General features: G+C 35.3%; 1 protein-coding gene across 8 annotated transcripts in view; it reads right to left on the reverse strand.

The window, feature by feature from the left end:
• LOC143230911 (zinc finger homeobox protein 3-like) overlaps nucleotides 1–24,670 on the reverse strand; it is a 173,503-nt gene that overhangs the window by 124,700 nt on the left and 24,133 nt on the right. Inside the window, exons 1-2 of one of the 8 annotated variants that reach the window (XR_013016683.1) lie at nucleotides 19,432–19,605; nucleotides 1,872–5,901 (exon numbers count right to left, since the gene is read on the reverse strand). The exons of 4 other annotated variants lie outside the window; for them this stretch is intronic. The gene's annotated coding sequence lies outside the window, so the exon portion shown is untranslated. Of the gene's footprint in view, nucleotides 1–1,871; nucleotides 5,902–19,431; nucleotides 19,606–20,270; nucleotides 20,752–24,670 lie in introns of those variants that run through there. 3 more of the 8 variants (XM_076465211.1, XM_076465210.1, XR_013016682.1) reach the window with 3 other exon arrangements.

Below are 24,670 nucleotides of genomic sequence, written 5' to 3' on the forward strand. Positions count from 1 at the left end.
CAACACCTATAGATTACTAATGTCTTTTACATATCAACAATGAAACACCTATATATATTATTAAAGTTGCTTACACATCGACAGAGGAACATTTATAAATATCACTAAAGTCGTTCACGCATTAACAGTATAATAACTATAGATACGACTAATCTTCCTTACAGATCGACAGTGGAACATCTACAGATGCTAGTAACATAAACATATATTTTCCTATAATTCATGAATATTGATATTTTTTGTCTTTTATGCTAAAAGTGTGTGTTTCTCTTACAGCAAAGCCACATCGGGCTATCTGCTGAGCCCACCGAGAGGAATCGAACGCTTGATTTTAGCGTTGTAAATCCGTAGACATACCGCTGTAATAGCAGAGGGCATTAAAATTAATGTGTTTTCTTATAGCAAAGCCACATCGGGCTATCTACTGAGCCCACCGAGTGGAATCGAACCCCTGATTTTAGGGGTTGTAAATCCGTGGACATACGGCTGTACTAGCGGGAGGCAGTGCTAAAAAGACCAAACTGCAGTCGTTCATTGATAGAGGAAAGAGTTAAAAACATAGTGTAAAAGTTGGCTCCGTTTCGTTGATATCTTTTGGGAAAAAGATATCGTCCATGAGTTATTATGTATCTAAAAATAGCTAATTAATGAAATGAGTATTTCATGATTCTATATTTTTGTGACATATGAACTTTCATTTCCTACAATCTATATAAGTACTTTAATAAGAATGATTCACAATAGTGTGATACTACTAATGTATCACGCTTTAGAAAAGCTTTATTTTTATTATTTTCTTGAGCGTGCTGTTACTATAATATGTACCCCAGTGGATCAGCGGCGTGTTTAGGGACTTAAAATACAAAATTCGGGATCCGTGGTGGACAGAGCGCAGACAGCTCATTACTTAGCTTTTAATGTGTTTAATGGGAAAAATAATTTAATATATTGATGGATTAATATGGATTTGCTAGATTAACATCACAACCATTCCGAAGCTGAATCCCAGAAAACCGACAATTACAGCATCACAATATTAAGTATGACCACTACAAAATTGATGCAGTTTATACAAGGTACGGATAATCTGTAGTAACGTGTTGTTTGCTACAAATTGAGCTATTGAAGCACGTACTACATTATATGGTGTTTAACTTACTTGTAACTATTATGTCTTCTCATTAATAATCAATTTAATATTTTTAGCCGCGGCATAACGGCTGAGAACAGTTCTGAATGTTTTGTTTGTGTTTTCAAGTACAAACTTTTAGCTCGTAGTTCTGTTCTGTTATCTCTTGACCGATTTAAGAGCTAATTACAGTTTTGGAATCAAGAGGTCAAATCCTTTCGATTGATGTATTTGGCCACGCCCGAGATTACTTTACTGTAATCCTGTCTTCAAGAGTTTTAATTTGAGGGTAGGCTGGTAAGAATTCTGATAAGTAATAAAATCTAATCGGGTATACACGAGTCCTACGCTTGGTGTTGCTAATATACAAAAACATAGCTAATAAAAAGGGGAAGGTGAATGGTCTCATACTAATATACTTTAATCCTGCCAAGTGCCACAGTTATTGAGTATTCCCTCTTGTGTTTTTTTTTTTAATTAAATTTCATATCCACGAGAAAGTGAAAGAAAAAAGGATTCGCTGGTTTTTATTAAAACGCAAAATACTTAATACTCAATACTTACCACAACTTATATTAACATAATTCATAATTTTGGTAATTAAAACAAAATGTGAAATTAATTAACACAAAAAAAGATATCCAAACATAAACTGTTGTTGTGGTCATGCGTTATGTAAACTAGTAGTACCATGGAAACATGCCAAATAACATGTAAACATGTATTCATGAGATAGCAAACGTTTACCATGTTCAAAACACATAACTTTTATTCCCTAAAATACACACATAAAGGTATAGTAACAATACACCTTCATAATTCCAGATTCATAACTTGAAATCAGAGATTCGTCTGGTTACTATAATGCAACGATTTCTAATAAATTAATATGAAATTTTGCTAATGCTGAATTGTATACGTCCAGCCAATCAAACAAGAGTGTAATTGAAAGGAAGAATTTAAACCTCTCGTGCCTACTTATTACACCTGTGAACTCCCGTTTTAACTTTCGTGATGACCCACTTGAGATATATTTTTATTTCAAACGTTGTTTTCCACCTTCAACTTCAATGTGCAATCTCTCCTTATGAACCTGAAGATGACCTAAGGAAGTCGAAACGTTGTTCTCTACTTTATTTTTATAAAACTTTTAATACCCATACCAGTCGTCTTGAGATACATAGTCTAAACCATCATTCTTTATTACTAACAACTGTACATCTTTAACAAGTGCTACTCGATACTTCCTCTCTCTCCTACAGCTTTCTTCAGCATGTTATTGAAGATCGAAATTTAGCTGTAGCGAGGACTAAACGTTATCGGTGAAAACACAAGAACAAAGATGGTATTATTTATACAGGATAAGTCCGGTTACAAATAGTTACTGCTGTTGTTGCGGTCAGATGTGGTCAAATGAAAAGGAAACGCCTTGGGCAGTGGCAATGAAAACTTGTGTAGACGACACTACGAGACCGCGCAGACAGTGTGTAACTCTTGTGGAGAGAGCCTCTTGTGTCCCGACAACACGCACAGTTAACACAAGTCTTCGGTACTATACGGCAGCGCGAGCGGAGAGAGCAGTAAATTTGCGTGTGGACTGTAAAAGGAAATTATGTTGTGAATCTACAGTGAGGAGTTTATACTAATTACGACATTTACCGTTTTCGTTACAGAAGAAATCGCCAAGAGTTGTGAACTAGTTTGAAAATACGTTTCGACTGCCAATCCATTTCTGTATCTGGGTTTACATTTGGCCTTGACGTCACAGTGACTATTCCATGAGCGCGCAGATGAAGGACAGACTGTGGCTTTACAGACCCACAACAACCAAGTGGGCAATTGACCAGGCAATCTCACTGTCGTTAGCTACCGTAAGTAGATAAGCTTTCCCCGGGGATCGAGTCGATACCGTGCTTTCTGCCAGTATAGTAGAACGTTACACTATTCGAAAATTCTGTATCTTGTTTTACTTTATGACATAGTTGAAAACCGTATTGGGTAAACTGTTCACACTTTCCGCACAAGTAAATAAAATTTGTTCAAACATCTACAATTCGTGTTGATAGAAATTGCGATTTAAACACCAATACGCCTAATGCTAGTAATAAAATCACGTATATTGCATTCCGAATTAAAAGTCGGAAATGTGTAAAAATAACGTTTAGGATATTATTTTGTCTTCCATAAATCACTTACTACCCACGAAGCTTTTCGTACAGTACTAGAACTCGACAGTTGAGTTAGACCATCACAGATAACAGTTACTCTGAACATGCTATTTATATAAGCAATATAAGACTAAAATTCACCATTTAACTAAACCAATACGCGGAAAATACGTGATGGAAATGACGTAAACTGTATATGCTATATTAGAATGGAATCTTTAATTTTTTTAATTCGAACCAAATTGACAAGAATGTGAAAATAAAATTGTAGCTTACGTCATTCATTTTTTTACAACTGTTAGGTGAATAGAGTCGTCTTAATATTTTAATAATTCAAGACGTAGCATTTCTTTTGTTTTTCACTCTAGTCAAAATAACAGAAATGTTTGGTTATCATAAGTGTTTTTCTTATAGCAAAGCCCCATCGGGCTATCTGCCGTGTCCACCGAGTGGAATCGAACCCCTGATTTTAGCGTTGTAAATTCGAAGACTTACCGCTGTACCTGCGGGGGACGCTTAAGATGAAAACCTTACAGTGGAATAGCCTTCTCGGAGTATAGTGGATCCATTTCGTTTTTTTAAACTCTTTGTTAAAAGCACAAATAGATTGTATTATAAAGCTTAGTGCGTAAGTAACATGGCAACGTTGTATATCACTGTGGTCGAGATGCTTATATATATAGTAAGAAATGTTTGAGAGTGTTATTCGTTACGAGGAAGATATGTAAAGTAAAAGTGAATTTGTCAGTTACTTCATTCATTTTTTAATATCACTTAGAGCAAGAACACAACAAACATCTATAATCTATTACTTTTGATTGGATTTACTTATTTGCCTGGGGCTGGCATTGCCAGGTGGTTAAGGCACTCGATTAGTAATACGAGGGTCTCAGGTTCAAATTCCCGTCACATCAAACATGCTCGCTCTTTCAGCCGTGGGGCATTATAATGTTTCAGTCAATCCCACTATTCGTTAGTAAAAGAGTAGTCCAGGAGTTGGCGGTGGGTGGTGATGACTAGCTGCCTTCCCTCTAGTCTTACACTGCCAAAAATAGGGACGGCTGGCGCAGATAGCCCTCGTGTAGTTTTGCGCAAATTTCGAAACAAACAATACTTATTTTCTTTTTCACTGATGACATGTCGTACAACTCCTGATTATTCATAACTTTGAATTATACAATGTCAACACAGAATGTTTAATGTATGAAAACAGTGTGTTCTCTGTATGTTTTAGCTGCTGGTGTTTTTTTATCTTCCGTTCGTAAATTTAAAAAGAGGGTTTCTACTTATTTACGCGGCTTTGTTTTTGCATAGGCTTAGATGTATAGCATATTCCGATTATATTAGCTATAAACAACAAAAAGTATTTTAAAAAAAATTAGTGTATATTTCAAAACACTACCCGCAAGAACGTGTAAAAAGTTTTAATAATTGAACACAAAAACCGTAATGACTCAAACACATAACACAAAAAGATAAACAATGGAGAACTCAAAGTCATCATTGTTGATGTACAGGTTGACAACAAAGCTGACGACCAACGGACATTTTACAAGGTCAGCTAAAACAGGAGGACCACCTAGCAGCCACAACACACATTCCACATCGGCGGGGGGTGTCTGACAAGCAAACAGATATCACAATTCCCCTCTTCTGATAACCTCCTGTTCTCACCCCCCCCCCTCCAACGTGATCTTCTCTCCTACAGTGCCTCGCTAGCCTCTTCTGATTGATTAAGAGAGGGCGTCTTTGTACACAAAAAATAGAAGGAGTCGTTGTTTAAGGAACATGCCAGAAGACGGAGAAAGAAGTATTGTTTTATACATCAACAGCTACGTGTACCGTAGCTTAAGTTAAATAGTGTTGATACCAAACCATGTCAAAACGTTTCGTTTAAAACATCTCAGGATTCATATCTCATATGTGTATTAAACAGAAATATGAAATTGAACAAACTTGAATATTATTACACAGTTCCTCCATCCCTGCGAGACGAAGGGATCTTAAGCAGTCGGTGCTTAAGACGTTATAAGATGTCAAGTGCGAAAAACGTTATCGAGGAATGTTCACGCAAATGATGGGAGAGGTGGTCAGGACACGAGCTGTTATATCGAGGGCAGTGAGTGATGATGGTGTCCACGTCATACAGACGCTAAGTGTATAATATATACAGTTAGAAAGTTTTATTTGCAGGTGCGAAAATTCCGATGACAAAGAGTGTGGGAAAGTTAAATCAATAGCTTAAGTACTGGCAGGGGTTTGCTTCCACCCCACAAAACAAAAACCTAGCTATTGACGTCTTGAATGTTCGTTATCCAACTTGCAAAGTTAAATACAGTGGAAGATATTACTTAAGTATGATATGATATTATTTATTTTAAAGTTGGTTCTCAATCTTCTGAAATAGACTTCGTAACTTAAATCAATGTATTTATTAACGAACAAGCTTCTTCTGAAACGTACATTTGTTTTGCTGTAATAATGTATAACAGTAAGTAAACAAAGTCCCCCGCTGGTACAGTGGTAAGTCTTCGGATTTACAACCCTCCTATCAGAGGTTCGATTCTCCGCGGTGGACTCAGCAGATAGCTTGAGGTGGCTTTGCTATAAGAAAAACACACAAACTAAACGAAAAATTTTTCACATAAAATTTGGGTTTAAGATATTATGCTTTATACTGTATTGAACCGAGATACAAAATTCTTCCTTTTAGATTTCAAAGGAAATAATGTAAATAATAAATCATGTAATACCCTCATACATTAGATACCACGTATATTCGCCTTACAACAGTAGTGTCACATTTTCGCAATATAGATTGAAATCACACGTGATTAATGAAACTTGTTGAAATGTTGTCAAATTTCGTAAGTTCAGTATGCATAGCGTGAGCAAAATCAGAAAATAAAAGATCTCGAACTGTGATAAATCCGACACCCTAAACAAATTTTACGTCCTGCACGAAACTTACTAAACTCAAATATTATTTTGATGTGAATTTAAAAGTTCATATCTCACAAGAAGAACAATTAGACTTGATATAATAATAATAATGTTAACCCATTTATTATCTACTGAGTTATCATCGCATTTCTCTTGTTAATTATTCATCATTAATGTCCCAGAAGGATAAAAACAATCATATCTGCTGAGGTTATAAATAAATTGATATCATTTTTAGCACAGATAATTGGTCTGTCAATCTGATTCTTTAAAAAGTTTCAGTACATATAAATTTTACATAAAGGGAAATAGGATTTTGTCCTACCTAGTGAATACGAGCAGAATTATGAATTCTCGTGATTATCGTGTTAATAATTCAGTACAAGTTCGCTCTCAAAAGATCTCCTTATAGAACATTATGATGCCAGGCCTTATAATGCTCATTGCTTAAAGACTGGTATTGAGAAGTTCAAATGAATGATTTAACTTATTATACACACTGATGCTTTACGTTTTTGGCGCTCTCAAAGACAAACTGCGTGGACAACTCCAGAAAGGTAGATTTTTAAACGACTATAGACAGTTGAAATCTCAATTCCGTATATTCAATTGTGATGAAAATGTAAAATGTTAGCCTACATCTTCAACACCATTCACTTACTTTTGGTACAGTTAACCCAAGGGAAATAAAATCCAGTTGTTGTTTTTTTTTATCATTTCCCTTGTACAATTTTAACTTCAGGTTTACTTAAGAATTCCACAATTAGAAAGATACAATTATTTACGTTGTCACAAAGCTATTTTTCCATTTTCAGGCTTTTCACTATATGAAAGATTCACCAATGTCACATTAAAAATCTTACATGACTTGGATACCACTATATTCGCCTTACAACAGTCGTGTCACATTTTCGCAATATAGATGAAAATCACGTGTGGTTAATGAAACTTGTTGAAATGATGTCAAATTTCGTAAGTTCAGTATATATACATAGCGTAAGTAAAGTTAGCAAATAAAAGAATTAGCTGATTTTAATTTCATTGAACTCACCAAGACTATTAAATTAGAATATATAACGTAACTCATAAACATTTTCAACTCTTATTGCGTATTCTTCTTTAGAAGGCTTACTATCACATACATTAATTCCAGCTTTTTCTCTTACAATAACTAGGTTAACGTGCTCTCTCAATCTGGAAGACCCACGGGTTGCTCATGTTATTATCAAAATAAAATGCCTGTCGCCATTATACTGAATTAAAAAGGCCATTGAGTCGTACGACGCCAGATACCACAAGTCAAGATTTCCAACAAAAGTAATCGATACTCCTCTTGTCAGCCATTAAGCCTATGAACAATCAAAATATGGCCAGTCTTGACCACAATATGACAGCTTAGCCACAGAAAATGTTCTCTTTTGATATGCAACGGAACTAAAATCTTTACTTCCAGACAGATAATAAAACACTAATGCAGTGGACAACAATTCTAACAGTAAATGTTCTCCGTAGTACTAAATACTAAACAAAGTTTTAAGATACACATCGAAGCTGGTTTCCACATGTATGATGTCTCTTGTTGTTTAGTGGCTTTGAGCAGTAAGAACAGTTTTATAAATATATATATTAGCTTTTTTAAGTATTTTAAAGCTTTCATTAAATTTAAAGCAGGAAATCGAGGAAAACCTGTTACCTTTAATTAATTACATATTAGCCACATTACAAAGAGTCTAAAGCTTTGAACAAGAAGAAAAGCAATTACAATTACAAGCACGTGTGCATATGTGCATCTGTTAATCGAGATGTCCTATAACAAGTTACATTTTTTTTAGATTTAGACAAAGAATACATTTTCTTTGAAAACATTCTTTGTCTTTAGACGTGATCCTTCCATATTTCGGGGCTGGATGTGGCCTGTGTTAGGACGACGGACTGTGATTCCGATGATTCATGGTTCGTGTCTCGTTGTCGTAAAATCATTCAGAGCATTTTGGGATCGTGAGTGCATTTTAAGAGTGAACGTTAAATTTTGTTATTTGATTAAATTTGGTGGTTGGTGCTGTTGAGTTGTCTTCCCTGTAAACTATCAGCTCAAAATTAGTGTCGGCTAGCGCTAACTCTTGCGTAGCTTCTCGTGAAATCATGAAAACAACAACAAAAAACTCTGCGTATATGCAATAGATGTATTTGTAATGAATTAAAAAGAGGCTGTAAGCGAGTCGAAGATATCCTCATTCAATTTTATTGTATTTTATAAACTTAATCATTGATGGAAGATATATATATATATAGATCAGATAAAATATAAGTAACTCACATTGTGACAAATAACAGTTTGTTAACCTACTGGAGATAAACAGAATTTACTTAATGCAAGTTTCGAAATGTCAAAAAGCGACTTACTGAAGTTAAATGTTTCAGGAATTAAAATATTTCATGTTAACATGAGAAACTGCATGTGGACGAGCATGTTGTGTTTACTTCACGAAAACTCAACAACGAATACTATCTGAAAATTAATGCCATAATTTTATTAAGACTAAATAGTATGTGAAAACTACAACAATTGCTCCCAAATCAGGTGATATTTCTAAGCCTTCCTGTCTCACTAATACACCCATGATTATGGGTCTCGGTATGTCCAGGTAGTTAGGGCGGTCAACTCGTAATCTGAGGATCGCGGGTTTGAATCCTCGTCCCACCGAACACGCTCGCTCTTTCAGCCGTGAGGGCGTTATAACTTTGCAGCCAATCTCTATTATTCGTTGGTAAAAGGGCTGGCTAACGCATGTAGTTCTCATGTAGCTTTGCGCAAAATTAAAAACAAAAGCACAAACAAACTGTTAATGCTGAGTCACTCTTTCCTTAATAGCATCACAATAAAAATATATATAAAATATCTACATCATCATCGAATGGGCTAGTGTTACCCATGTATTAAAACGATGGTTTTATACTAACTACTTCCGTTAAAGGGCAATAACATCTATTGATAAAATTGTCGGCACACGCGTAAGTAGAATAATCAACATTTATTTATATTGCTGTATAACACATTATGTTTTTTTGGCTTCACATACACACCGTATAATAATTAGTCGCTGCTGTGTCATTCCTTAAACAACTGTCACCATCTTCACGTGTTAGAGATCTTTAACTTTTCCTGAAACGCTTTTTCTTTTGCATAAAGCTACACTACTGGCTGTCAGCGTTGTGTCGGGTGTAGGGAACAAACCTATAATTTCAGCGTTATGAATCTTTGAGCTTAACACTAGGCCACCAGAGGTCTTACGGAATTAAATTAAAGTTTATCACGGAGGTTTTTCATTCCTTGTCTCAGACATGACCGACTATTGTTACTACGGGGACTTTTGTACAAGTCACTCCAACTTAATGGTTTCATACATTCAGGGGTCAGTTTATCGTGTTTGATGATTATTTGAAAATTCTTCAACTGGTTTAGCTATTTTTAAAGTTAACCTTTCGCCTGTCTTCTAATTGTGGTTCTTATAAAGTCATTCATGACAACAACATTTGGACTGCATACCAACTAGTTGCTCTTTCTGACCAAAATATATACTTAAAAACGACTGGTATGGATTGAGAAAATTTTTATGTAGAGGAGCGAACAACGTTTCTACCTTCTTCGGTCATCGTGAGATTCACAAAGAAAGATCTAAGAACGCCCTCTACATTCCTAGACTCAATTACACAACCTCCTTCAAACACATAACTGACCATCTCTTTCTTTCTTTGTGAACCTGACAATGACCGAAGAAGGTCGAAACGTTGTTCGCTCCTCTACATAAAAATTTTCTCAATCCATACCAGTCGTATTTAAATACATACGTTTCTCTACAGGTGTTTTCTCATCATCACGGATTATTCTTTGTGACCAAATTCACTGTGTACATGTACACCGTATACCAACCAAGTCCTAATCCGGACACCATCACTGACGTAAATGTTTGTATCGTTTTGATTATTCTTCATCCATATTCATATGGATGAGTTACCTCGAGCCAAAAATAGAAGAGAAACGTAAGTCTGTTTGTTTTTTTTTAGTTTCGCACAAAGCTGCACGAGAGTTATTTGCGCTTTCCATCCCTAATTTAGCAGTGTAAGACTAGAGGGGAGGCAGCGAATCATCACTACCCACCGCCATCCCATAGCTTACACAATATTCTATCTGTAGTGTGTCCACCACGAGTATAGACACTCGATTTTTAGCGATGCGAGCCCGTAGACTTCCCGCAGAGTAACAGGGGTGGCAGTATTTGACAATACAGTTAATATTAATTACAATAGTCTGAGTACCTTAGAGTCGTTTTTGAGCCAGTTAAACGTGTCATTATATCAAGATATTACGTGAACTTTGTTCTGATTTCTATTGTGAGACTGCTGATGTCCACAGTACCGTCTGATAATTGTATGGCATGACTGCTTACCAATCATTACCCAGGATATAATCGAAAAGCTGTACCATGGCAAAATTACAAGTATGTCTGAGTTGTACGTATCTTGCTGTCTAATCTCTGAGACATTAACGCTGGTCATTCTGAGGGTTAATTTTTTTTCATAACATATTATGCACTTATAATCTTTATCCATTCAGAAGCTTTTAAAAGCAATGAATTTTTTAAATTTTATTTTGGATTTCCGGAACCTAATCATCACCTTTAATCACTTGTCAGTACAGTACCTGTTTTGTTTTGTTTTTTTAATTTTGCACAAAGCTACTCGAGGGCTATCTCTGCGAGGGTACAGTACCTGTTTTTCTATTTACAAAAATACAACCTAATTAACGCTTCTAAATTGTTTGCAATTTTTTGTCATGTTCGGAAACGAATTAACGTCAGCTACATTGATGACACCATTTTGTACAGGTGTTTCAAGTTGTTTGTCAAGAACACTGATGGATTGCATGTTCAAAAAACTAGAAAACGTCTTTTAAAGTATTGCTTCCATAGAGGGATAATAGTGCTTTACATAAACGTTTTGCATATGTTAATATATGACGTATCGGCACAGATACAATAAATATATTTAACAGCAAATTCCTAACAGTTTGGCAGTGTAATACTGACTCAAGTAGAACTATGATTGAAAATATATTTCTATAGCACGAATGTTAAGCAACGCAGAACCAGCGAATACAATGTTTAAAAAAATGAAACATTTTATACTTTCCATGCAAATAGAAAAAAAAAAAAACTTGTGAGAAAAAGACTATTTTGGAGAGCAGTGGATTTGAAACTTCATGTTGATTGTTTGTTAGTTTTGAATTTCGCGTAAAAGCTACGGGACGGCTATATGCGTCAGCTGTCCCTCATTTAACAAAGTAAGACTAAAGGGAAGGCAACCAATCACCCTCCACCGCCAACTCTTTTACCAACTAATAAGGGGATTGACTGTAACATTATGAAAGGGCAAGGACATTTGACTTGACGGGGTTGCGAACCCGCAATCCTCAGGTTACGAGGCGAGCGCCCTAACCACTTTACCATGCCGGGCCCTAGTTGACCTAAACTGAAGCGAAGAGGTTATCAATAGTCCTAACTGTTTGTTTGTTTGTTTTGAATTTCGCGCATAGCTACTCGAGGGCTATCTGCGCACGTGATTTTGTATAAGATACTCTCTGTATGTAAATATGTTTATCAGCCCACCCATCCCTTTGTTCCGAAGAAAACTGGAAATCTTAACTGTGACTAAAACTTAGCAATACTTGAGTGTTAGAACTACAATTTAACTAAGTTACGTTAAGTGTTAAACCAATAAATCAAAACTCTTTGCAGACAAGGAGTTTTTTTGTTTGTTTCTAGTTAAGCACAAAACTACACAGCGGACTATCTGCACACAACGGATATCGAAGCTCGATTTTTGGCGTTATAAGCCTTCAGACATACTGCTGACCCACTTGGGGGACAAGAACAAATAAATAAATTCTGTCAACCTTCTATAAGACCTTTTGTTTCTGAATCTCTTAGGAAGTTTTGTTACTAAATTTATCATATGTTTTCGACTATGTTTATGTTTTCCATTTTATAAACCTACTATTTTATTTTCAGTATTTATATCAGTCTGAACACTACGACTAGGCTTACTTACAAAATTAAAAAGAAAATTTTTATATAATATGTATAACAGAATAGCTTTAATCTTTTGAATATGTCAGAATAAACCACTTGCAAAATGCCCCCTAGTAACACAGCGACATGTCTACGGGCTCATATCTCTAGAAATCGGGTTTCGATACCCGTAGTAAGCAGAGCACAGATAGCCCTCTGTGTTGTTGTGTACTTAACTACAAACAAACAAAACAACTTACGAAATGATAATAACGTTATATTAGGGAACATTATATAATACCATTAACAGTTAAATCAATCTTAGAACTCTACTCATTTTAAACTAATATTAACAAAAATATATATATGTAGCGAACATGTGCTTTCCAAGTTTCCTATAAAGCAATTATATCATCTCTTTTGATTTATATCATTAAACTAACGTTTTCAACAAACTTCTACGAAAATGCTTTTTTTTCTACTACTTTTTAGATAAACCAGACAAGAAACTTGGCAATTTCAACGTTACTGAAAGAAAATTTCACTGATAATTCAAATTATAAAATTAAAATAGAAAAAAAAAAACTTTAAACTAAAAGCACTGACCAAACCAAAAAACAAAACAAAACAGCTTCTAGAGAGACGTGTTGATTAAATCTACACAGTAGCTTAAAATGTAAATTTTAAATTAATTCTACAAAAAAAAGAGTCTGTAGTTAATGGAGTAAGAAAAATAAACTAAACAAATTATCTTAATAAAACCATACTGAAGGTCTATACAGTTAATAAAATATCCGCCACATTAAAGAAGATTACTGTCATATTATTTTGAATAATTATATTAATCCGGAATCATTCTGTTCGTCCAATCTTCATCTCATAATATGATTACGACACCAAACGTTTAACGTGTCGCAAAAATTAAATAACCTTTCAAATTTTCATATTTTATCACATCATTTTTATTAAATTAAATCCTTTTACTTATGTGACACTTAAAATCCTTAGAATTAAAAACATAAGCTTTGCTTGTTTGTGTAAGCCTACAAAATGGTTTAAGTTAAGAAGAAATGGAAATAATTACACGAAGAGCTTTATAGATCTAAATTGTATAATCATGTATATCATAAGTGGAATAATCATTTGACATTATCGTTTTAAAGAATAAAAAAATGTATTAGTGACAAAAGTATGTAGAAAACGCAATTAATTATTACAATGAAAACCCTCTATTCTCTTGTTCAGAAGTGTTGTTATTTCAGTTATATAAAGTCTTGATAGGAGAACTTATATTGTCTATTGCGGGGAATCGAACCTCTCATGCTAGCCTTTTATATTCATACATTTACCTCTAACTCTGCGGAGAATCTGTCACTCAGACATCAAGAAAATAATTCTATTAGTTAGAGTAACAGATATATATATTGCTTTTAATTTGTCGTGGGGGGTTCTCATAAAAATCTAGATAGCAGTGAAATTAGTAAGTTTATAGTATAATATATTTTATGGTGGATATATTTAAACTACAAAAATTAAACTTATTTTTCCACTTTAAATTGTTACTCTTGTATATAAATAGCCTACTAATTCGTGTTTAGATACCTATATTTGTTATGGGTATAAAAGCCACATGTGGAACTGTGTTGAACACTAGACTGTATTGGATAATGTACGAGCGAATTAACGTTATATGTAAATTAATTGTTTCTATAATGCAACAAACATTGTGTAAGACAAGACACGTCTGTGAAATGCTCACAAACCTATCGTCGCTTCATGTGAAGATATAATAACACAATGCTATGATTACTTTACTAGAATTTTTAACACACAGTTATAGTAGTACTATGAGAATATGGCCGCTTTATTTGGAGATAGAATACACGACGGCAATTTTATTAGAATTAACTTGATACGGTTCTATGTATTCTAACACATTTCTGTCTGGATCATACAGCTGTTCATATGTCCTCTTTTACCTTCTTTACACAAATATACAAGGCTTGTTATTCGAATTCTATGATGTGCCTGTTGATCGATGTACATGGAGTAATGTGATACTTAATTCTAAGATTTTGTTTTGTTGTCGCTGCTTACTAAACGGCAGATTGAAACGTTCAATCCATTAATGAAGCAAACTTTTAACATGGAGTAATGTGATACTTAATTCTAAGATTTTGTTTTGTTGTCGCTGCTTACTAGACGGCAGATTGAAACGTTCAATCCATTAATGAAGCAAACTTAATTCTAAGATTTTGTTTTGTTTTAACTTACTAAACGGCAGATTGAAACGTTCAATCCATTAATGTGATAACATTGATACTAAGATGTTGTTTTGTTGTCGCTGCTTACTATACGGCAGATTGAAACGTTCAATTCATTAATGAAGCAAACTTTTAACATGGAGTAATGTGATACTTAATTCTAAGATGTTGTTTTGTTGTCGCTGCTTACTAGACGGCAGATTGAAACGTTCAATCCATTAATGAAGCAAACTTTTAACATGGAGTAATGTGATACTTAATTCTAAGATGTTGTTTTGTTGTCGCTGCTTACTAGACGGCAGATTGAAACGTTCAATTCATAAATGAAGCAAACTTTCAAAACATCGTGTAAATCACACATAGTTCTCAGTGACCAATAACATACGGGTAAAATTCCTCATATTTCTAACGACATAGCACAATTTCGCGAAGTTGCGCTTGACGAAATGGGAACGACCAGATAGATACAATGTAGCAAGAGTATAGAAGAGTTTACACATAAACATCGAAAATATAAAATCAGTATTGATACAATCACTTGGTCCCGTCTACTGTATATTGATCAACTACCGATATCTATCTAATTCATCAAAAGTTAAAGCGCTATTCCTTACACTGACAATGCTCACCTACTTAGATATAAGGTATTTCAACAACTTTGTCACGAAGTCGTCTGCTTTATCCAAGTAAATAACTAAGAAACTTTTACCGTGTGATCTAACAAGTTCCAGACAAGAGACATAAATGACAGTCATAAAAATGTCCAGAAAGACTGGTCTTCCCAGTTCCTAGTAAATCTTGTTTGAAGTCAAACATATCCTGACGATGGTCCCTAGGTCTTCAAAGAAAGAAGACTCAACAACGATGGGTGTGAGAGGTCGTTACTTACATTAATTACTTGTGGTCGTGTTTCTTAGTTCTACAAAGCTGGTCACGTGATTATCAAGAGACAGTTAAGATAATTCTATATAATTATAATGCTCCAACAGTCTCGCTATCACCTTTCCTCGAGATACGCATCTATATAAACATTTCCTTGGCGAAGTAACACACGTCAGTTGAATTCTGTACTGTAGCGAAACGTTTCAAGTCACGCCAAAAAACACAATGTAACGTTTACCTTGTCGATGTAGACATAAAGAACACACTTCTGAAGTGAACATCACATTCAAATAGCTATCTCTATTTGCTATTGTGGAAAGGTGCACAGTGTTACTGATTTACCTCTTAACTAAGAGTAATATTCACGTGTAAAGAATATTGAGTTGTTCAATAGTATTTATTGGTACAAAATTGTTTTTATAACTGAAGGAAGAAAAAGAGGGGGGGGGGAAATGGTGGAAAAAGAAAAAATGCTACTTTTCAAACACTTTAATTTCATGTTGTTCATGAAGTACACGTATTGTATGTCATAGAAAAAATCATTCAATAAGGACGAAGATTGAAATTAATTTAGGTCTGAACTAGCTTAATGGTAAGAAAGAAACTCAAAACAAGTGAACGTGTAGTTACATTAAAAACTCTGTACATTGTACAGCTTGTTTCGTTTTGTTTAACCAACTCAAACATTAATGTGGTAGACTGTTCTTGTAATTTATATAATGATAAATATTATATGTGTTAAAATTATCATTCTGAAATTAAAATAATTTTTTTTGGGGGGGATACAGTAATGGGATGCGAGCCCTGAACCCATAAATTCATAATCTGGCACGCTAACCACTATTAAACCACTTCAAATCATTAATGATAAAATAGGCCTTCTAGAACAAGTTTAATAATACATCTAATCTAATACATCGTTCGAAATTATCGATTCTACCTCGCCAGAATTCAAATTCTGAACTAAACAATTAGGAAAATATACATATGACAAGAAAGTTAATAAATTATTCTTATATCTGTATCTTACGTGATGGTACCCTCTCATTTTGACATCCTATCGAATAACACCTGTTCAATTTATTAAAGAGAATGTAGTTTATGTTTAACTCAACAAGTCTAGTAGATTTATTGAGGAACTTTACAAACGTATTTATCACAAATTGTTTGTTTGTTTTGAATTTCTCGCAAAACTACACGAGGGCTATATTAGCTAGTCGTCCCTAATTTAGCAGTGTAAGACTAAAGGGAAGGCAGCTAGTCATCACCACCCACTGCCAACTCTTGGGTTACTCTTTTACCAACGAATAGGGGGATTGACCGTCACAACAGAACGTCCCCAGGGCTGAAAGGGCAAGCCTGTATGGTGCGACGGGGATTTGAACCCGCGACCCTCAGATTACGAGTTGAGTATCTTAACCACCTGGCCATGCTGGGCCACAAGTCAGGTCAAAACTACGGATCTGTTAATTTGTATTGTTAATAATACATAAGTAAATTATGTGCAAGTGTATTTAGGTATCAACGTACAGATACAATTTGTATTTGTAAATAACGTTAAAGTTTTACTATTAATCATTGCTTACTTTCTATTTAGACTGATAACAACTGAAAATATAGTTGTGCAACATCAACATCACTTGGTGAAAATTAATATAGCAATAATGAAGCTACATAATACTATATCCAAACGCTTATATGTATAATACTTAACTCATTTAGATAATATATAAGTTCATAACGATATCTCTTATTATTATTGTAACAATCTTCGATATATTAAACTTTCACTGATAAAAACAGTGGCTTACCAAGTAGAGTTGATGAAATAAGTGTTAAGATTCATAATATAGTTTGAACGAGTCAACCTTATTTTCTGCCATTTTTTTTTTCATTAATTTTAATTCGACAGATACCAAGTAAATTACATGTTGATTATATATAAGCATTTTCCGGCTTGACATCAAAAGTGTAGTTAGTTAGTTTGGGGTACTTTTTATTTTACTTATCATAAACACCATTATTTATAAGTAAAACGAACACAAGACTCATTATTGCAGTATATACACGTATGTCTATAGAGCAATTTTACTGGTTAATAGAGAAAACTGAGACTGTATCTTCAAATTCAATTATTCCAAACCGCAACACGATACAAAAAGACTGGTAACAGATATACTTGCCGGAGAAAGACTACTGTTACTGCTACGTTACTTTAATTTGGTTGAATAAGAAAATTTAATACGCAAAATGGGCTTAAGATGAAACATATACAATATTTCTATACGTATATATTTATATGATCCAGGTTAAAAATTATTATTTGAACCTGGTAACGTTATAAGCTTCAGAAAAAAAATAACGTTTTATAGCATTTATTTTCTTCTGAGGCAGAAAAGATAATTCTGCTCGCCTACTATAGATACAGGGGCAAACATAAACAAATACAATAAAAATAAGACTTTCGTATTTGAAAGCTAAGTTCGACTGAAGTACAGAAAGAGAGAATGTATGACTTTACGTTTCTGGGTCTGATTTTATGATCTTAGACCAAAAAACTGGTGAAATTAGATGCATCTCCCCTCTACTTTGCTATACTGTATGACCTTTAATTAAAATACATTGTTATAGGCTTCTACGTTACATGACCAGACACCAGTTATTAGGTAATGCATACAGTGATTCCTTTTAGCATTATATTGAACAACCTTTTATGTTTGTAGTGCGGGTAAAACAGTAATGAAAGAAACTCGCATGGACCCATCAACGAGAAGACATGGTCATAAATATATAATCCTTTGTAGTTATACCGCGTAAATTCCCCTTGTTTTTCACGCAACTAAGCCTACTAATTAGGCCTCACAGCAAAAAGTCATCAAGCACGGTTTTCTGATTGGGTAGCCTAACAACTGATGTGTCGTATGATAAGTTTCATAAAGTCAGGAATGTGCAATTACAAACAAGGATTCAGATATGTTCTGAGGCTCCGGGCTAACACACGACATGCTATTCGGACAGCTACGGTAATAAAACTGTTCAGGGTCAAGCAGTAACAAAAGACGTAGAATACAGTCTGGGTATGGTTACTAAATCCAACGTGATGGAGTGCTCGGTGCCTAGCTACAACTAGCTTTCTGTAGTCTAATTAATGATGCACTTAAATGCAGTAAACACAATGACACCGGATGTCGTAAGGGGAGTTGCTAATTATACTGAACAGTTTCCTCGGCTGGTAATGAAGTATTGTATGCGTTCAACGTAAAGCCGTAAGAATGGAAAATATCGCAATACTAGTTTAGTAATTACAAGTCATATACAAGCTTTACACGTAAATAATAAAAATGAATAAAGTTTGACAGTTTTCACACAAATCATTTCATGTCAAACGAGACATCATTTTATTCTAGATTTTCAGTTTTCGTCAACAATCATCCGCATTTTAGCTTTACGTTATTACGGTTTTGATTGGTAGTATTTTACAGACAAAACTCACATTTGGTTGAGCTTTAGAAATCCTAATAAAATAATATAGCAGAATTACTGAAAGCAGTTTAATTAGCCCATCATAGAGAAATGTTAGAATAAAAGGTTTTTAAAGTCGACCAAAGTTAGAACTTCTTTAAGATGATTTAGTTTGTCTTTTTATTTGAAATATTCTGTGAATTAATAAGTTCTAACAATAAACGAGTGACCACTCATGTTTCTCATTGTCAGTAGACACAGGAAAAACGTGCAGTTTTTTTTTTTACTAAAACAACAGCTGCTTGAAATAGAGTATAGAACAGACTAGCACCTTATCTGTTTTTAAAACGTACTAGGCAAAACAAATAATTTGAAACAAAAATGTCCTAGGACAGAAACTATGGTAAAGTAACTTTCTGAGATACCTAACGTCATGTCTCGTCATCTATAACAGAGGCTTTCTACACATGACTAGCTCTAGGTACGAATGAGAAAGCAAAGAAAATCTTTCAAACCTGTTGTGGTATGTAGCCGGCGACAACAACTTGTCATGGCTCAACTCCGATTGGGGCGCACAGTAAAACTCTGGTGCGCAGAGAATGACGCGAACGTTAGCACCGCGAGACAGGATGAGGTTTGGTACGTTGTCCCTTCTCCACGCGACTGTTGAGTCCGACCGCGAGCCACCTTCTCCAAGTAGTTAGAGCCCGGCCCTCCTGCCGTGTGCTCCGCTCAAGGATATCTGCATGTTGGCCATAATTAATTCTGGAGATTGCGTTCTTAGCCAATGGCTGATCGCTTATGAACAAACAGCACCAGACATTTTATTGGTTGCAATTATTTTGGGACGCACACTCTGAGGTCGCTTCAAGTAGGACTTCGCAGCGTCGACTTTGTGGAAACGTCAAGTCAGGAAAGGTACTAGTAACAGTAATATATTTCATTATTAGAGTAGTTAGCTTTACTCTTTCTGAACCAAATAGCTGTTGAAATTATATTGTCAAAAGATTAACAGTTACCAATATCTGTTGGTAGTTATTATAAACCTTCTAACTTTAAAAAAATTATACTATTTCTAACTTCGTTCATACATGGGGCAATTATTACATTGTTTTAATTCATAAAGTTTTGAGTTACCCATTTTAATAAAATTCTTCTTAGTTCTTTCGACTTTAAACACAAAAGCTTCCACAGATGCTAGGATTGTTAATGTGATTTTTAATTAAGAATTGCCATTATTATTTTATTTTAAATTAATTAAGAAGTCTTTCATTCACGCGGATTAATGCTTTCATCAGAAACAAAAGCAAGTCACAACAACTTCAGCCAAGACAACTATCTTTAAACCTCTAACCTTGTTTTCCAGCCCCAATACAAGTTTTGAACTTGTCCACCAGTGACACAAAAATAGCCTTTCATATGCAAAGTCCCGTCGGTGTGCTCTGTATGTCACAACAGCTCCGCCTGTCGCCGCGCCACCAATTCACCATTCGTGCTTGACGAGCGTGCACTGACTGAACTGCCAGATATGAAATGCCGACACCTTTATGGATATACGCACACACACACACACGAGGCACGGTGCCATCTATTGTGTCCCCTGCAGGCCAGAGAAGCGCATGTGCGAAAGATGCACGCCAGTTAAAAGCATGCATAGCCTCATCGACATGGAAAGAGAATGCGCATACTCACGACTAGTTTGAATCAGCCCCATCTTCATGGAGAGTAATCATCGTTTGCCACGAGCTCGAACTCTACCTAACCATCAACATATCCAACCAACAACACTTTATATATACTATTATTCCAACAGCGAAAATACAAAACAAACACATGCTTAGGTTGACAAAAGTTGAAATTTGTTATCATTGAAAGATTCGAGTATCACATTATTACTTCTATATACAACTTCCAAGTGAAAATAGATACTAGAACATATACGTTTATTATATACCAGAGACCCTCCCTTAACCAAAAAAACATATTTGTTCTTGGATTTGTTGGTATCCTTATTTGAAGCAAATCAAACCGGAAGCCAGGCTGTACTTTAAAGGAAATGTGACAGTGACGATCACGCCTTCTCCGATAAAACATTTATTGTTAATTATACGACTATGTGTCAAAGGTCGGATATTACTTATACTTGCTCACACCGAACTATTGTTGTATCTTCCGTTTTACGACGGCAGAATCATGCTTTATAACAAACTTATATACTGCACACAAAATACATACAGAGGCAAAAGTAAAAAAATCACTCTAGAAGTGTATTGTTCTACAGCTGTGAGAAAATATTACTAAAAATAAGAAGAGATAAAACACATGGCACCAGAGAGCTTTGAAACATATTACGACTAGATCACAGGAGTTAAAAGTGTAACGTTCATTGTTATTTGGAAACTCAAGAAAGATTCTCTTCTTTTTTTTTTCAGGTCTCGTGCGACACGCATATACAATTTCATGGCCTAGATCGAAAGGTAGCAACTCGTACTTTAACTGTACTCTGTCAAAAGGTAAACTAAACCCAATCACATCCGTACACTAACGGGAAGAAAAGCTAGTGCTGTCCTTAAAATTGAAAATTTTCGACTTTTCACTATGGCTTTTAATTCACAAAGAACTTACGTTTGCCATCTTGTGGAAAATTAATACTTTGTTGATATGGTAACAGATTTAGAGAAATGACATGTGTGTCACTATGAGGACTTCCAAATGCTGAACATGTATTGCTGAAAACGTATAATCTTGGGTCTGCCTAATTTCCGGTTCTTTGGAAAACAGTAAATGGCCATTAGGCCGATTCAGGTATATCTGGGTCTTAGAACACAGGAAATTGCTACAAAAGAAGATCACCACCACATTCACTTACAAAAATCTACCAACAAAAGATGAATCTTGCAACTATGGAAGTTTCATGTGCAAGTGGCTTTAGAGCCAACTAAGAGCTATGTGAGAATCAGGAAAAATAATTCGACCATCCGTGTCTCCGCTTGGTATGACTACAGAAGAAGGCCACTGTACTGCTGCATATAATGGTGATATATATATATATATCGGCCAATATAAGTACTAAGAAACCACTTTATTCCAAGTCCACTATCGCGTGACACACGAGGTTTATTTCTTCAAGGGACAAAAGGTGAGTATAAGGGAGAAAGAGAGGATATTATGATGGTCAGTTGAACAAGTACAGATCGTCAGTGGTCATCCAGGTCTCTATCACACGTCATCAAATGTCACAAGTAGTTGTTCACTGACTTTTTGTTGAAGCGTAGATGCACGCATTCTTTCTTAAGTGAAATCATACATTAAGTTAAGAGATTTCTGAGTAAAGTGCCACTCCTCTTAACGTATAGACCAATGGAAACTTCATTGTTATTTTTCTTTTTAAGGAGTTATCCAATTCAGCGTTTACAGTAAAGGAGAAATGAACGTTTTATGAGCCTATTTGGCGTGAGTGTGGATATAATATTTAAATTTGTAAAGATCATTTCAGAGGATAAATTGTTTAAAAGGCTTCTAGGAACTTGATTTTTGAATGCAATATCCTTAAAATATTATCAGTATAATAAAAAAAAAGAATGACAGAGTTTCTCGCCATCTAATTTTTTAGAAGCAAATAAAACATCAACAAACATAAAAATGATGCAAATACAGAACAATGAAATTTCATTAGTAACACGTAAGTTGCTTGACTGTATTACTGACAATAACAAGTTTGTTACATTTAATGTAATAGATATTGTTTGTCTTCCAATAAAGACGTCCCAGCATGGCCAGGTTGATTAAGGCGTGCGACTCGTAATATGAGGGTCGCGGGTTCGCATTCCCATCACACCAAACATGCTCCCCTTTTCAGCCGTGGGGGCGTTATAATGTCACCGTCAATCCCACTACTAGTTGGTAAAAGAGTAGCCCGAGAGTTGGCGGTAAGTGGTAATGACTAGCTGCCTTCCCTCTAGTCTTACACTGCTAAATTAGGAACGGCTAGCGCAGATAACCCTCGAGTAGCTTTGCGCGAAATTCAAAACAAAAACAAACCAATAAAGATTATCTCACCGATATTTGGCGACATAGTGTTTTTGACTATATACACTATTTTTTTTCATGAACACAGTGCTATTTATTATTCTTTAGTACAAATAGTCTCTCGGTGTTTCAACCCTAAATCGTTTCTTTTTTGTTTTTAGTTTGAGAAAAAGTACTGTGACATCTTACTTTATTACATTATGTATCTTACAACATCTGATTTCTTTTTGTTTCATATATTTAACGTCTTATCATAAGCTACTAGCATAATTTGTTTTTAGAGAAAAGATTGTCAATAATACTTTTAAACCATTTTCACTTTCACTCATTGTGATGGTCCTGAGACTGCTATCACCAGTTACTCTTTAAAGTTTTCTCTTATATGATGGTTCTGAGCTTCTTACCACAACAAGTTGCTCTTTAGCTTTTTCCTCTTATGTGATGGTTCTGAGTTTCTTATCCCCACCAATTGCTCTTAAGCTTTTTCCTCTTATGTGATGGTTCTGAGCTTCTTACCACCACCAGTTGCTCTTAAGCTTTCTCCTCTTATATGATGGTTCTGAGCTTCTTACCACAACAAGTTGCTCTTTAGCTTTTTCCTCTTATGTGATGGTTCTGAGCTTCTTACCCCCATCAGTTGCTCTTAAGCTTTCTCCTCTTATGTGATGGTTCTGAGCTTCTTACCCCCATCAGTTGCTCTTAAGCTTTCTCCTCTTATGCGATGGTTCTGAGCTTCTTACCCCCATCAGTTGCTCTTTATGCTTCTGAGCTTTTCTCCTCTTAGCTTTATCCTCTTATGCGATGGTTCTGAGCTTCTTACCCCCATCAGTTGCTCTTAAGCTTTCTCCTCTTATATGATGGTTCTGAGCTTCTTACCCCCATCAGTTGCTCTTAAGCTTTCTCCTCTTATGTGATGGTTCTGAGCTTCTTACCACCACCAGTTGCTCTTTAGCTTTTTCCTCTTATGTGATGGTTCTGAGCTTCTTACCACCACCAGTTGCTCTTTAGCTTTTTCCTCTTATATGATGGTTCTGAGCTTCTTACCACCACCAGTTGCTCTTTAGCTTTCTCCTCTTATATGATGGTTCTGAGCTTCTTACCACCACCAGTTGCTCTTTAGCTTTTTCCTCTTATATGATGGTTCTGAGCTTCTTACCACCACCAGTTGCTCTTTAGCTTTTTCCTCTTATGTGATGGTTCTGAGCTTCTTACCACCACCAGTTGCTATTAAGCTTTCTCCTCTTATATGATGGTTCTGAGCTTCTTACCACAACAAGTTGCTCTTTAGCTTTTTCCTCTTATGTGATGGTTCTGAGCTTCTTACCCCCATCAGTTGCTCTTAAGCTTTCTCCTCTTATGTGATGGTTCTGAGCTTCTTACCCCCATCAGTTGCTCTTAAGCTTTCTCCTCTTATGTGATGGTTCTGTGCTTCTTACCCCCATCAGTTGCTCTTAAGCTTTCTCCTCTTATGATGATGCTTCTGAGCTTCTTACCACCACCAGTTGCTGAGCTTTACCCCCATCAGTTGCTCTTTAAGCTTTCTCCTCTTATATGATGGTTCTGAGCTTCTTACCACAACAAGTTGCTCTTTAGCTTTTTCCTCTTATGTGATGGTTCTGAGCTTCTTACCCCCATCAGTTGCTCTTAAGCTTTCTCCTCTTATGTGATGGTTCTGAGCTTCTTACCACAACAAGTTGCTCTTTAGCTTTCTCCTCTTATGTGATG

The sequence above is a fragment of the Tachypleus tridentatus genome, chromosome 10 (genome assembly GCF_004210375.1).
Source record: "Tachypleus tridentatus isolate NWPU-2018 chromosome 10, ASM421037v1, whole genome shotgun sequence".
NCBI lineage: Eukaryota > Metazoa > Arthropoda > Merostomata > Xiphosura > Limulidae > Tachypleus > Tachypleus tridentatus.